Raw genomic sequence first — 14,344 nt, 5'->3', positions numbered from 1 at the left:
TAGTCTCATTATCTAGTCACATTGTCTTGTCTCATTATCTAGTCACATAGTCTAGTCTCATAGTCTAGTCACATTGTTTAGTCTCAGTATCTAGTCACATTGTCTAGTCTCATTATCTAGTCACATAGTCTAGTCTCATTATCTAGTCACATTGTTTAGTCTCATTATCTAGTCACATAGTCTAGTCTCATTATCTAGTCACATAGTCTAGTCTCATAGTCTAGTCACATTGTCTAGTCTCATTATCTAGTCACATTGTCTAGTCTCATTATCTAGTCACATTGTCTAGTCTCATTATCTAGTCACATAGTCTAGTCTCATTATCTAGTCACATAGTCTAGTCTCATTATCTAGTCACATTGTCTAGTCTCATTATCTAGTCACATAGTCTAGTCTCATTATCTAGTCACATAGTCTAGTCTCATTATCTAGTCACATAGTCTAGTCTCATTATCTAGTCACATTGTCTAGTCTCATTATCTAGTCACATAGTCTAGTCTCATAGTCAGGGAAAAGAAAAAGGGAAGACAAAGACTTGACGGGCTGTCGTTTAAAGAGATTGTATCCAAGTCGAAGAGAGGAACGGAGAAAGATGGGCAACAGATCATGTGTGGTGCCCCAACAGTTTAACAGACTCAGTGGCAGGAGAAGGTGACAAAATCAAATGTATTCCCGAACTCCGCTTAAAAAAATTTCCTTGCGGTGTAATTTTTGATAATATACATGAACTTCTAACGCCTAGCAAGATACCAGAAGACTTGGGTTCAAGCTCCTAACCCTCCCAAATAAGAAAAAAAATGATATGCTTAAATGTGTTTTAAACAAGTCATGGTTTCTACAACACTGTTTATATATATTATACAACCTTGGAAACACAAACACACATACTCCATAAAACAAATCCAGGGGCATCAAAACTATTTTGTAACATTTTTTCTTGTTATTATTATTGTTTTTGCTTACAATATGTGGCGCTCTGGCATCCCATTTCTAGCTGTAGAGAGAGAGGAAAAGGGGGGGGGGAAAGGGAGGAGAGGGAGACGGGGGACATAATCCATGATTTATCAGTATTCACTGTGTATTTCCCAGTTATGTCTCTTTTGTTACAAATGTTATCAGAGGATGGAAGATTTAGTGAGTGTCACTATCTTTCTTAATACTTATTTTTTATTAGACTCTTTATGGTGACTTATAGTCTGGATGACCCCATTTGACCTTTGTTATGGATGACCCTTCAATGTTTTCATTTGTGAGAATGGTAGCAGCATGGTAATGTAATAGGTGGCGATAAGTCTATAGGTGTTACGAAGAATGTTGGTCGTATGACACGGTCGTATCCAAGATGCTTTCTAATCCATTTTATTTGGGTTCTATCCACTTATAGTTATAGCAATTTTATTTTTTTTAAAGATTTGTCCATGATATTTTATTTGATAGCTTACTAAGCAAAATTGGGCAATATGGTTTGTGTATTATGTACCTTCTCCAAAGCAAGTATCTGGGTGTTAGTTTTGACTGACAATATGACTAGATAATGTGACTAGACAAGGACTGAATTTCTTTAAAGTTTGTACTTATAGAAAGTGTGGTCTAATGTTTGCTATATATCTAACTGAGATGGGCGGGTCACGTCTGCAGAATGGAAGACCACCGCATCCCTAAACGACTCTTGTATTGCCAACTAAGCGAAGGAAAGCGCTCGCAAGGTGGTCAAAGAAAGCGCTTCAGGGACACCCTCAAAGCTTCTCTGAAGGCGTTCAGCATAGGCACAGCCACCTGGGAGACAGAGGCACATGACAGAGCATCAAGGCGTCGCGCTGTGAAAGCTGGCGCATAGGTTGCTGAGGAAAAAAGAACAACGCTGGCAGAAGAAAAACGCCAGAGAAGAATAGCAAGGCAAACGACACTAGCTCCAGCTGGAATAACCTGCCCAGTGTGCGGCCGAACATTCCGGGCTCACCAGCCACATGAGGAGGCATAAAACCCCAGTGCAAGGCTTTCAGCCCCCTATGTGTGATAATGATGGCATCGCACCACGATGGACGAACTATATAATATATATCTGAAATAAATGAACATTTTAAAGGCACGTCAATTTCTAATATTATTTTTTTTCCGAAGCGTATATTTAATTTAATAACTAAAATGACAAACATTTTAATAAATATCTAACTCACTTACACACACACACACACATTCTCGCACACGCCCTCACACACATACTTTCGCACACACACACTTACACAATCACAATGTTTGGAAAACAAAATGCTAACCAACCAATTATCTCCCTTAGAAATTGGAAGACGTAACAACGATACACACTTAAGTTGATCATTACACAAATATTCGTGACTGACATTCCATTGTCATTGCACAGTTGTACACTAATTGATCTAGTTTTACTCAAACTACGCTTGTTAGGCGTTTTTAAACAAGTCTACACTGTATCAGGATTCAATGTCTGGTATCGTATGCGATAAGCGTGAGTTTAAATTCCAAAATGTAAATATATTTAAATTGGTCTGTGGTATAACTTTGCCCCATGACAACAAGTCTGAAAGTAACAATATACACACTGATATTTAAGTTAGATCAAGTCATTATTCTTGTGTCTCCGTACCTATTTGAATAGGGAACATATACTTGTTTTTAATGTATTTAAAAAAATAATAAAGATGTATAAGAATCCCCGATGTTGAGATTCTCGATCAAGACTATTTGGCACATCTTCGTTTATTTGGTAAGTAAATACATTTACAACTAACCTAGCTATTAAAGGATTATATAGAATGCAGTACCGGCAGAATGTTTTATTGACACCCCTATTCTCCAAGCGTCAAACAATAAAGATGCTCCTAAAAATCTAAATCCAAGTCATATTTGTGAGGAATAAATTAGAGAACTTCTAAATTAAACATAATTTTTAAAAATTTCATAGGGAAAATAAGGAAAGTGATATTGTTTGTGTAGCTGGAGAGACTATTGAAATAGTGCAAACTTTTAAATACTTCGATACCATCTTAGACAATAGACTATATGTGAAAAAAATTCTACTTGTACCTTAATCGCATGACCATTTTGTTTTTTAAAAAGCTTTTATTGACTCACTCTGTCTGTCTGTCTGTCTGTCTGTCTGTATGTCTGTATGTATGTATGTCTGTCTTGGACAACTTTTTTACACGTTATTTCTTACACATCTATTCTCTATATATAGTTCGTCCATCGTGGTTCGATGATGACCACTTTGTCATCCAGGCGTCTGAGGGCTTTGCACTGGGGTTTTGTGCCTCCTCATGTGGCTGGTGAGACTTATGTGAGCCCGGGCAGGTTATTCCAGCTGGAGCTAGTGTTATTGGTCTTGCTTTTCTTCTCTGGCATTTTTCTTCTGCCAGAGTGGTTCTCTTTTCCTCAGCAACCTGTGCTCCAGTTTTCTATGCTGAACGCTTATTCTAGAATCAAGTTGAAATTCTAATCCATTAATTATTGAACCTAGAAAAATATGAATCCATCAAAAAAAAATCTATCATAGGAATTTAAATATTTAATTTGGCATTGAAATCTTACAGTATTAAGAGGTGTGGCTGTATATGTGGAGCTATTCCCCTATTTTATTTTCTCTCATTTCTTGTTCTGGGATCAATGTGAAATTATGCAGAATTATCAATAATCAATGACAATACATGAATCAATAAAAAAATAATCAGTTAATCAATTAGTCGTAATTCATTAGTTTCGTTTTAAAGAGAAAAAAAGAGCTACATCCTGCGGTATTGAGATATAAGGCAGTGATTTTTGCTGTTCTTTTCCTAAGAAAAGATTTGTTTTTATTTAAAAAGGTTTTTTTTTGTACTTTGCTTGTTAACATTCATTTATATGTACATTTTGTTAAAACTAGATTTTTAAAATATAGAAGTCCCATTTTACGTTGAGGCCTGGGGCTGCTGTACAGTCATGTTCTTTTTAAAATTCGGCCCTGATATCTTACTTATTATGTCACTCTTATATGGACATTAAACAATTTATTAATTTTAAAAAAATGATGCAAATAGGTAGGTGTCTACAGTATTGTGAAACGTTTATTTTATTTACGCTAAAAACAAAACATTACAGTAACTCAGCAATCTTACCTGCTACAATACATTCAGCTTTCATTTTATCTTCTGATCGTAATATTTTTTTTAATGGTTGTTACGGATGTCTTAAGATAACTACGTAAGCTGGAAGTGTTTAAACTGAAATTCGGTATTAAGACTTGTTTTCTATTTCAGGGGACATACATTCAACTCAAATGTGGACTAATGTATTGATTTGTTTCCAAATACTGATGATAGGTGTAGCAACTGAAAATGTAGCAACCAAAAATGTAGCAGCGGAAAATATTACGGTGGAAAATCTCAGAACTGAAAATGTAACTATTGAAACTAAAGCATCTAAAAATGAAAGAAAGGAGAATGTTACAGCTGAAAATGTAGCAACTGAAAATGTAGCAACAGAAAATGTTACGGTTCAAAATGTAACAAATGAACATGTATCAAAGGCTCGAACATTATCAACTAGAAAAAGCAGATTCCATCATGACAATGTTCGACTAAGCAGATCTCGTTTACCCCAAGCAGACATTGATCTCTCATGTCGAGACAAGTGTAAAGGTCAGCAAAAGTCTCCGTGCTCTTGTCTAAAAACATGTTCCGTCTGCTGTGCAGACTTCAGCACCAGGTGTCACCACATAGAAAAAAACTTAATAGTCTCAAGCCCAGAAGAGTTGGTTCTCAATGTGACCAACAATGGGAAAACGTCGTCTGGAGAATTCCTGCATGGAAACTTTACTGAAGCTTTAAATAAAGAAACACAAAACAAATCCAGTCCGTTTATCACCAACGAAAATAATACTACCCTTGCATTTAGAAAAGAGAAGCACATTCTTTCTACAGAATCGATTCAAGTTGCCCATAAAATATACAAGTCTAAAACATCCGTTAAATTCAACAATAAGACTTACAAGAAGGATGCAAAAAGTGAGGAATATGTCTTCCCCAAATTTCTGTGCACAGAAGACGGTGCACTGTTCATTCCTAGCTGTGTCACAGACCCAAACAAAGAAGGTTTACGTCTGTTAAGGCCTATTCTAACTCCATATGTTTACTCTGAAGATGAAACAAATTATTTTCCTGTCAGTGACCTGACCACTGGATACACTTATATAAATTGGAGCATATTTAAATGCTTTGCACAGAAGTATTCAAAACCTTTGATCTGGAAAGCGTATATGAAAGATCTGGCGATTGAAAAGATGCAGTCATATATCTATGTTATAGTACAGTATCAACAACTTCTCTTTGCACGGCCTCATGATGAAGAAGTCAGACTTCTCTTGTGTCAGAACGAGAGCTCAGAAATCTCAGAGAAAGCGAGTCTAGCTCCATATTGTGCAAAATGTAGATCTAAGAATTCTCTTGCTATCTACCATAATAGTCTAGATTTTCCTATATCCGTTACATCAACTGTAAATTACTTATCATTCAAATCTTCAGATATATCAAGTCCATGGTCGGAGCTAGGATGTAAAGTTACAGACGGATCTACAAAAGGGCCCAAATATGTGAATTGCAGAATAACTAATTATAAATCCAATTTCGCTGAACATATCACCACAAAAGAGCTATCTATGTATGTAATAAAGTTGGCATTTCCCGAAAAAAGCCTCGAAGCTCATAATATGGGACATTTCAGTGAAGTCTTCATCTGTTTTCTACGACATTTCGCTAACATCAACGCCGTCAAGTTATGGCGCCCTTCTAGTTTATCTTACTTTCCAATGATCAAGGACTATTTCTTTACCTTGAAAATTTTAATACATGATCATTTTCTGTTTCCGACTAACAACAAAATTGTCGTGCAAGAAAGTTTAAAAATGTTATTACGAATCATCCTAATTTTGTCCAGGGATAAAGAGCTCCTCATTTTATCAAATGAGAATTCTAATGCTGATCTCGGCGAAGCAGATCTGGATATAAATAAAGAAAAGTCACCAGAATGGGACGGCATTGCAAATTTTACTAAGCTGGAGCTTGAAAACTCTCTGAACCATATTGTTTGTGGCTGTGGTGTAGGTCTGAGAGAGTTGTTCGCCTTTGACTATTTGGAGCATTGGCTTTGCGAGTTACAATGTGAACAATTCACGATTGATCAAGAAAACTTTACAGATGGCGTCATCGGATCCAAGAAGTTGTGCTTTAACATAAACAAGTCACCAAGGTTATATTGTCATTTGACAGTCTTGTCAGTGTGTGTGTTCTATATCGGTTTGGAGTTATTCTGGAATAACATTTTTGACTTTTTGGGCACCTTACTAGTAAAAATTCTTAATGTGTAAATTCTAGACCTAGTTTTTCTTCTGTTTATTTTAATTTTGGGAAAGAAACTCTGGATACTTGTTTTGCTTGAGTTAATTTAGTTGATTCAATTAATGCTCATTTCGTGTAAATCTAAAATTGGGTTAATATTTCATTGGCGTGCCAAAAGATTATATCATCTCAGATCTCTCATGTCTGCCTGCGGTCCCGTCTGAGACATAGGCCGCCAACTAGCTTCCTCCAGACGTCTCGGTTCTGGGAGATTCTGTCCAACTTCCCCACGTCTTTCCGGCCTGCTTGGCATCTGCGTCCCAATCGCAGCCATGTATTCCTGTGTCGTCCCCCTCTTCCTCTTTCCTTGAGGGTTCCAGGTTAGGGCTTGCCTTGTTATGTCTGGCCAGAGGATCATAAGAATCTTCCTCAGACAGGTATTGATGAATATTTTGATTTTTTTCATGTTGGTGATGGTGGTTCTCCAGATCTCGTCTCCATAAAGTAGTATTGACTTAACAATAGTGTTAAAGAGCCTATTCTTGGTGGTGGTACTTATTTCCCTAGATCCCCAAGTGTTCTTTAACTGATGGAAGGCTGGTTGAGCTTTACGAATGCAGGTTCTGACATCTGCACATGTTCCTCCATGTTCCAGCGCCTCTCATTGAACAGTACTGGGTGTGGTGTTGGACGCCTTTTATCTTGAACATCTTGCTCTTCCCTCTGTTTGTGGTAAATAGAAATTCAACAGTTGATGTTGTTGAGAATAGAAGTACTAGCTCGCTGGCCTCTCACTGTCTTGTCTTTCTTAAAAGTATTGTTAATGTTTTTACTTGTTTTTGTATTTTTTTTTTCTTTAAAACAAGAAAAACATTAACAATACTTTTTATATACAATTTATAGGACGTTATTTTTTTTCTATTAAAAATTAATGAATAACCAATGATACATTTTTTACCCCGCCCTTTCCCTCCTTCTCACGAGAAAGAATTATTGTTAACCGCGAAATGTATAGATCATAAACTTATATATTGTATCTAGACTGGAAACCGGAAATAAATTCTTATCCGCGACTGATTGATTCACGGACCTATATATATATAGAGAGATTTTTATGCACGTAAACTCTTTTTTCAGTCTCTAAGGGCAGTCGCCCCAATCAATCTTTTCTGTCTTAGAAAAGTAATGATCTTTAGTTTTCAAAGCTTAGAAATAATGCAAAATCATTTCTCGGATATTCACGCAAATATGAAACTAAGCCATTTCCTGTCTGTTTCCATTGAGAAAATGTTTCAAAAATCATAGATGGAAATAATTCATGTTGATTTAAATCATCTTATGCACATTTAAATAGATTGATTACCTAAATCTGTCTAGATTATGTATCTACCAATTGCAAAATAATAATTATTATGTTCAATTACTAGATCTAGATCTAAAATTAAATTATGTGTTACATAGGTTAGGGTTGAAAAAAAAACACTTTAACTGCTTTTAACTACTTTACAAAACAACGCCTTGATTGAATTTTCTAAAAAATTTTCACATTTTTTGTAGTGATAAAAAATCTCCATGTCCAGTCTAGATATAGTATATATAAGTCTATGGTATAGATCTAGTATACTTTATAATATTCCAATGATAAACATTTTAGAGCTAGAACTAGAACATGACGCGCCTTGTGTTGAGAAATTCCCGAAAATGAAAGTCCTTTCAAGAACGCAAAAGTCGTTTCAATACTGATTTTGGACCAAGACCTTTATCTAGCTCTGTAGATTTCTAGCCAAATTTAAATTAATTATTTACTTTAAAAAATATAGCTGTCAGACCAGAGTTTTCTCCGTGTGGCCAACGTAGTAATTCTTTTCTCGGCGATATACTTCAAATGTTAAATTTCTAGGAAAATCGCTAGAGCCACTTTGAGATCAGCTGTCCATGCAGGTTCCTGGCTAGTTTCCAGGTTCCATGAAGTTCTGACTTGAATAGAAGTATTGTAAAAATAATGAATGCATTTCGTTTGCACCTAGTTATAACTATTTGTAAAAGAAGATTTAACAGGCAATTCTAATTGTTTTTTTTTTTTACTACTCCATGTTTGTTTGTTTGTAAAATGTTTTACATAATTCGGATGTTCCTTCAGAGTTGAAGATAGTTTACTTCCTAGTCCAAACCTCCCGCAGGACGACGGGGGATGGGAGCGGGCAGGGTTTGAACCCTCGACCGTCGATAAATCCGAACGACAGTCCAGCGCGCAAACCGCACGACCAGGCAGCCATCCATATCACTATAGGGTCCCGGTGTACGTTATCAGTATATATTACCTCTTCTTCGAGTGAACCATTAATTAGATAATCATTTAAGCCAACGATTCTAAAACTGTGATGCGCCCCACAACCCGCTTTGGTAAAGACATCCACTTTTGTAGCATACAGAAAAAAGACTTTTCAAGAGTCTGTTCAGACTTTGGCATCACTATAAACACAAAAAAAATGAAGTCTTATATTTGCCTGCTCCAGTGAAAGCCTACTCAGATCCAAGTATCAAAATAAATGGAAATGATATATATGCAGTGGACAGATTCACCTATCTTGGCAGCACAATCTCCAGAAACAGAAAGATCGATAATGAAATCGACCTGCTTATTGCCAACTCCAGTGCATCCTATGGCAGACTGTCTAAAAATGTCTGGAGCAGAAAAGGTAGGGCAGGACACATCTGCAGAATGGAAGACAGCCTTATCCCTAAACTACTCATGTATGGCTAATTAAGGAAAGGAAAGCGCTCACACGGTGGAAAAAGACAACAGCCACCTTGGAGACAGAAGCACATGTCAGAGCATCATGGCGTCGCGCTGTGAAAACTGGCGCACAAGTTTCTAGTGACAAGAGAACAGCGCTGGCAGAAGAAAAGCGCCAGAGAAAAATGGAAGGCAAATAACAGTAGCTCCAGCGTGCAGTCAAACATTCCGGGCTCACATAGGTCTCTCCAGCCACATGAAATGCAAAGCCCTCAGCCCCCTGGATGACAAAAGTGGTCATCATCGAACCACGATGGACGAACTAGAATACAAACAAATAAACTTGTTTTGTTCTATGACCTGAAACAAATTGTGTTGTAATTATAAATATTTTCTCGTTTCTTTCCTTTTTTGTTTTTTAAATCATTAACTCCCCCCCACCCCCCAGAACCCACTCAGGGAGTCTCCCAGTTTCCCGCTGTCTAAATGAAAAGTGGTGGAGACGCGAACGAAATTTTGTTTACATAGTGGGGCGTCACCGGTAAAAATAAAATTGAGAAACACTGATTTAAGCCAATTCACGCTGAACTATATTTTCATAACAACAAAATCCATTTTAAAAAATCTATTTAAAAAAAAAGAGTTTATACTAAAAAAAAAACAGGTATAAAATAAAAACAAAAGATATTCCATAAACAAAAAATTTGCAACATGTAACTTGTAGATCAATAACAAATGTAAATATATATATCTTTGGTCTCCTTGTTCCCCATTCTCATCTATTCATTAGCGAAATCACAAGCAAACGTGCTCTGTTTTAATATTAGACCATTCACAATGACGAGATATATGAAGCAATACAAAAATGTGTTGATCCTAATTCCATTTTTGTTCATAACTAAAATGTGAGTATTTTAATGTGTTCACCCGTGTGGTATGACAAGTATGTAGGCCTTATAGATTCTTCTCCCATAGTAAAATAAAGAGTGCCAGTGCAAACGTCGTCTGTATGCCAATGGAATTCAAAGCATCTTGACCGCATTCAGCGTTATCATCTGTGAAAATTTGAAATATATGTTTTTATAGAAAAATATTTAAAAAAAAAGAAAATATAACAGATACTTTTAAAAAAAGCTTATATCGAGTGATAGAAGAGTATTTTCAAATCACTGCCATATCGCTTAATACTGCAAGGTTAATTTCCGTTTAGCTTACTTTTTCTACATAAAAAATATATATATTCATTACGACTAATCAATTAATGAATTTTTTAAATTTCATGTGCTATCATCGACATAAAATAATTGTGCAAAATTTCAACTTGGTCAAAGAATGAAAACTGTAAGAAAAACATTTGTAAAAAATTCCACCCAGACAGACAGACAGACAGACGGAATGAGCTGAGATAAGCTTTGTAAAAATATTAACGGGCAATTAGATACATAGTTTGGCTAGTTAACTACAAAAATCGTTTAAGCACTAACAGTCCAAATTTTAAAATGTATAAATGTACAAACCTATAAAAAGAAAAACATTTTAAAAATATTTTTAAAGACAATACCTCCATCATTAAACTTACAATAGAATAAAATAATTAAAAAATAATAATACAAAAATAATAGCTTCTGTATGTGAATCGAACCCGTGACACGTCAGCTGCTGATTTATTGAAGTTAAACGTCCGCATTTTCTAAATAGGCCGGGAGGAAAAACATGTTTAATTGATAATTTGTCATTATATGGACATCTAGAACTCTTAAGATCTCGTCTAAACTTCAATAAAATTGAAGCAATTTTTAAATTTACTGTTTTCGCATAGTTACGGAAATACGGCTGACTACGCCAAGATGGCTGTTAGCCTAGGTAGATTTGTAAGTGTCTAGCCAAATTTACATTTATTTTTTACTTTGAAAAATTATAACGATCAAACTAGAGTTTTCCCCGTGTGGCCAACGAGCTAGTAATTCTTTTCTCAGCGTTAGATCATCAAATGTTAGGGTCAAAGTCAAGGCTTGGGGGTAAGCGTATAGTAACAGCTGGAGATTTCTCTGAAAGACCGCGGGTCATATATATGTCTAGCAATAGATATTTGTTTGCTTTACATGTTTCGGGTGTTCCTTCAGAGTTGAAGATAATCTATTTCTTAGCCCAAACCTCCCGCAGGACGACGGAGGATGGCAGCTGGCAGGGTATAAACCAGGGAACATCAAGACCCACAGATTGAGAACCCCTGCCTTATAGAGTAATTTTTCGTCGAGTGTGATGATTTCCACTGAAGCGTGTTCTCAATAAAGTGACGTAAACCAAATTTGATGTAAAGATGATTAGTTTAGTAAAACAAAAATAAGACGGCGGTCAGACCACTGTTATCCCCGTGTGGCCGATTAGCTAGTATTTTTTTTTCTCCCAAAGATATACCTAGGCTGTTTAATTTCTATGCAAATCGATGTAGCAGTTTTGGAAATCCCTGTCCAGAGTACAATTTTTTAAACTCATAAATAGTTTGCAATCTACCAGGAGGAATAATAAAAACAAGCTTTTTTAAAAAGAAAACGTATCTAAGGGGGAAAACTTCTTCTATCACTCTATAATGTATAAGTTATTTTCATTATTCGATATCAAACAAAGTAATAAATTACCAATGATCTATTGACTAGGTGGTTATTTTTTTTATATGATTCATGTTTTGTTAGGTACATACAATAGATAAATGTGTAAAGTTTCAACTTGATCCGAGAATGAGTGTAAGAGACATAATGTGTACTATTATCTAAGGGGACAAAACCCGACATATTTAACGATATCTGTGAATACTGAAGGATTAATTTCTCTTGTTGGTATCAAACAAAATAATTAGCTACCAGTAATTAATTGACTAATTAGTTATTCTTTTTAAAATGATTCATGTCTTGTCTACGCCAATGAATAATTGTGCGAAGTTTAAACATGATCCGAGAATGGGTGTGGGAGAAATAACGTGTACAGACTTTGTCACCAGACAGACAGACAAAGTGAGTTGAAATAAGTATTGTAAACAACGCACCTTTTGTAAAGTTTAAGAAAGAAGCGGATTTCTCCTGTTTTAACTCATCAGAATGTTCTAGTATTGAACAAAAGTATTTCCCTTGGTTTGAACAACTTAAACCATTTATTGACATTGAAACCAGGCCTCGAGCAGAATTACTCAATTCATAGTTATTTTTTGCAGTACAGTTGTAAGGAAAATGGGAAATTCCACATTTTATGAGGTAGTCTTGTCCACTCAAAGACACAATCAGTTCATCTGGATTCTCAGTGTCGTCTGCAGTCCAAGTACAGAAAAAAATAGCGCTTTCACCTTTGATGTTGTCCTGTGTCATAGAGGACCTGACGCTAAGTGTGTTCACGTACTGGGAAATGACAGCTGAAATTAAAATGTTGACCAAAAAAAAATCATTATGACCTAATTGCACAGTTTAAAAAATAATGTAAAAAAAAAAAGACAATACCTCTTTTAGAACATTTATTTACCTCTCAATAACTAAAGAATGGTAGATTTTTTAAAAGCACCAAATATACAAATTCCTTGTAATCCGACAGTTACGCTGGGCTGGGCACGTATCCAGTACGAGGGACGAACGCATGCCAAAGGCAGCCATTTTTGGTGAGCTGAAAGGTGGTTGTCGTAACATACGGTAACAAAGACTTAAAAGACCAGAGAGAGAGCACCTGGCTGAAGGCGGACTCAAAGCAAGACAACTGCAGATCACTTACAGAGGCCGCGGGATACACATTTGAGACCGATAAGAAAATCCACTGCTAAATCGACCATCGGGCGGACAATGGTTATGTCTGCGTTGGATGTGGCAAAATATGTAGGTCACGTGCAATACTGCAATCCTCATTAATCTTTCAACTCGAAGACTATATATATTGACACTAAACAAAATTAATTTTCTCCTATAATGTAGTATTCTACTCCAATCTCGACAAAAAATAGGTAAGAAATTTTAAATTAAAAAAGATTAAACGAACTTATTGTAACTGATGGTTACTTTTCTAATAAAGCGCATTAACAATAATAATAATAATAATAATAATAATAACAAGGCTGCTTCCTTAACATGGCTCAAAGCAGGTCATCTCTACCCTGAAACAGAAGGCTTTGTTACAGCAATACAGGACAGAGTAATCAGGACAAAAAATTACGAGAAGCATATCCTGAAATTCAATGTTGTCGACAAATGCCGAAAATGTGGAAATGTGGGCGAGTCGATTGAACACATTATGGCAGGATGTCCAGCTCTATCAGAATCAGCCTACCTAGGTCGCCATAACCAAGTTGCAAAGTTAATACACCAACACCTGGCTTTGACGCACAATTTGATCTGTAAGGACACTCCTCCTTATTATAAATACTCGCCACAAGAGGTTCTCGAGTCTACTGAACATCTGCTGTGCTGGGATAGGCCTATTCTGACCGACAAAACGGTAGATTTCAATCGCCCGGATCTTCTGTTCATCGATAAAAAAAGAAAAAAAACGCTACCATTATCGACATCGCCGTACCACTGTCTCATAATTTAAGAAAAACTGAGATAGAAAAACAAAGAAAATATGGGAACCTAGGCTTGGAGATTAAGCGTCTATGGAAATTGTCCAAAATAACAATATACCCCATTGTTATATCAACCGAGGGGATAATAACAACTGACCTCACACCTTCAAGGCCCTTAACATTCCTAGGAACATCCTCGTTGCCTGTCAGAGGGCGGTACTGCCGCAGACCTGCCACATCACCAGAAAATTCCTCAGTGGAAACTGTTAAAGGGACTACAATGAATTTTGTTTCTCTTTAACGAAACTCGACCCTGGCAGCGCCAGAGAATGACTACTCGTTCATTTCTAACATAATAATAATAATAATAATGACAACGTCTTCTAATAAAGCGCATTAAGTTTAAAAAGACAATCAATTGAAGTAAAATTATTCAAATTCAAATAAGATCCTCGTTCAATACAAAAATATATTATAACACTATAATATTAAAACTTAATAATAATAATGACGTCTTCGATTATGAAAATGTCCGATTAGTGCAGTTTTCACATGAATTAGCAAACCCATTTGCGACCTGCATATTTTTCCGCCACTAGTGCCTGCTTCAATAAGTGTTTTTCTTTGAGTGTTTTATGTCCTGCGGCCTTTGTGAGAGCTCTCCAATGCCTCTTTCAGAGATCATCTGCTGCCAGCTATGTCAGTGAGGGCGAAATGGCGCCT

At 36.1% G+C, this 14,344-nt stretch overlaps 1 long non-coding RNA gene across 1 annotated transcript in view; it reads right to left on the bottom strand.

The window, feature by feature from the left end:
* Positions 1 to 4,197: 4,197 nt before the first annotated feature.
* Positions 4,198 to 14,344, bottom strand: part of LOC129923001 (uncharacterized) — a 10,965-nt gene continuing 818 nt past the window's right edge. Inside the window, exons 2-3 of the long non-coding RNA XR_008774932.1 lie at positions 12,128 to 12,487; positions 4,198 to 10,139 (exon numbers count right to left, since the gene is read on the bottom strand). This is a non-coding gene — a long non-coding RNA (uncharacterized LOC129923001). The remainder of the gene's footprint in view (positions 10,140 to 12,127; positions 12,488 to 14,344) is intronic.

Source organism: Biomphalaria glabrata, chromosome 14 (genome assembly GCF_947242115.1).
Source record: "Biomphalaria glabrata chromosome 14, xgBioGlab47.1, whole genome shotgun sequence".
NCBI lineage: Eukaryota > Metazoa > Mollusca > Gastropoda > Planorbidae > Biomphalaria > Biomphalaria glabrata.
Note: the sequence above shows the minus strand (reverse complement) of the source record. Positions and strands in the feature narration are given on the sequence as shown.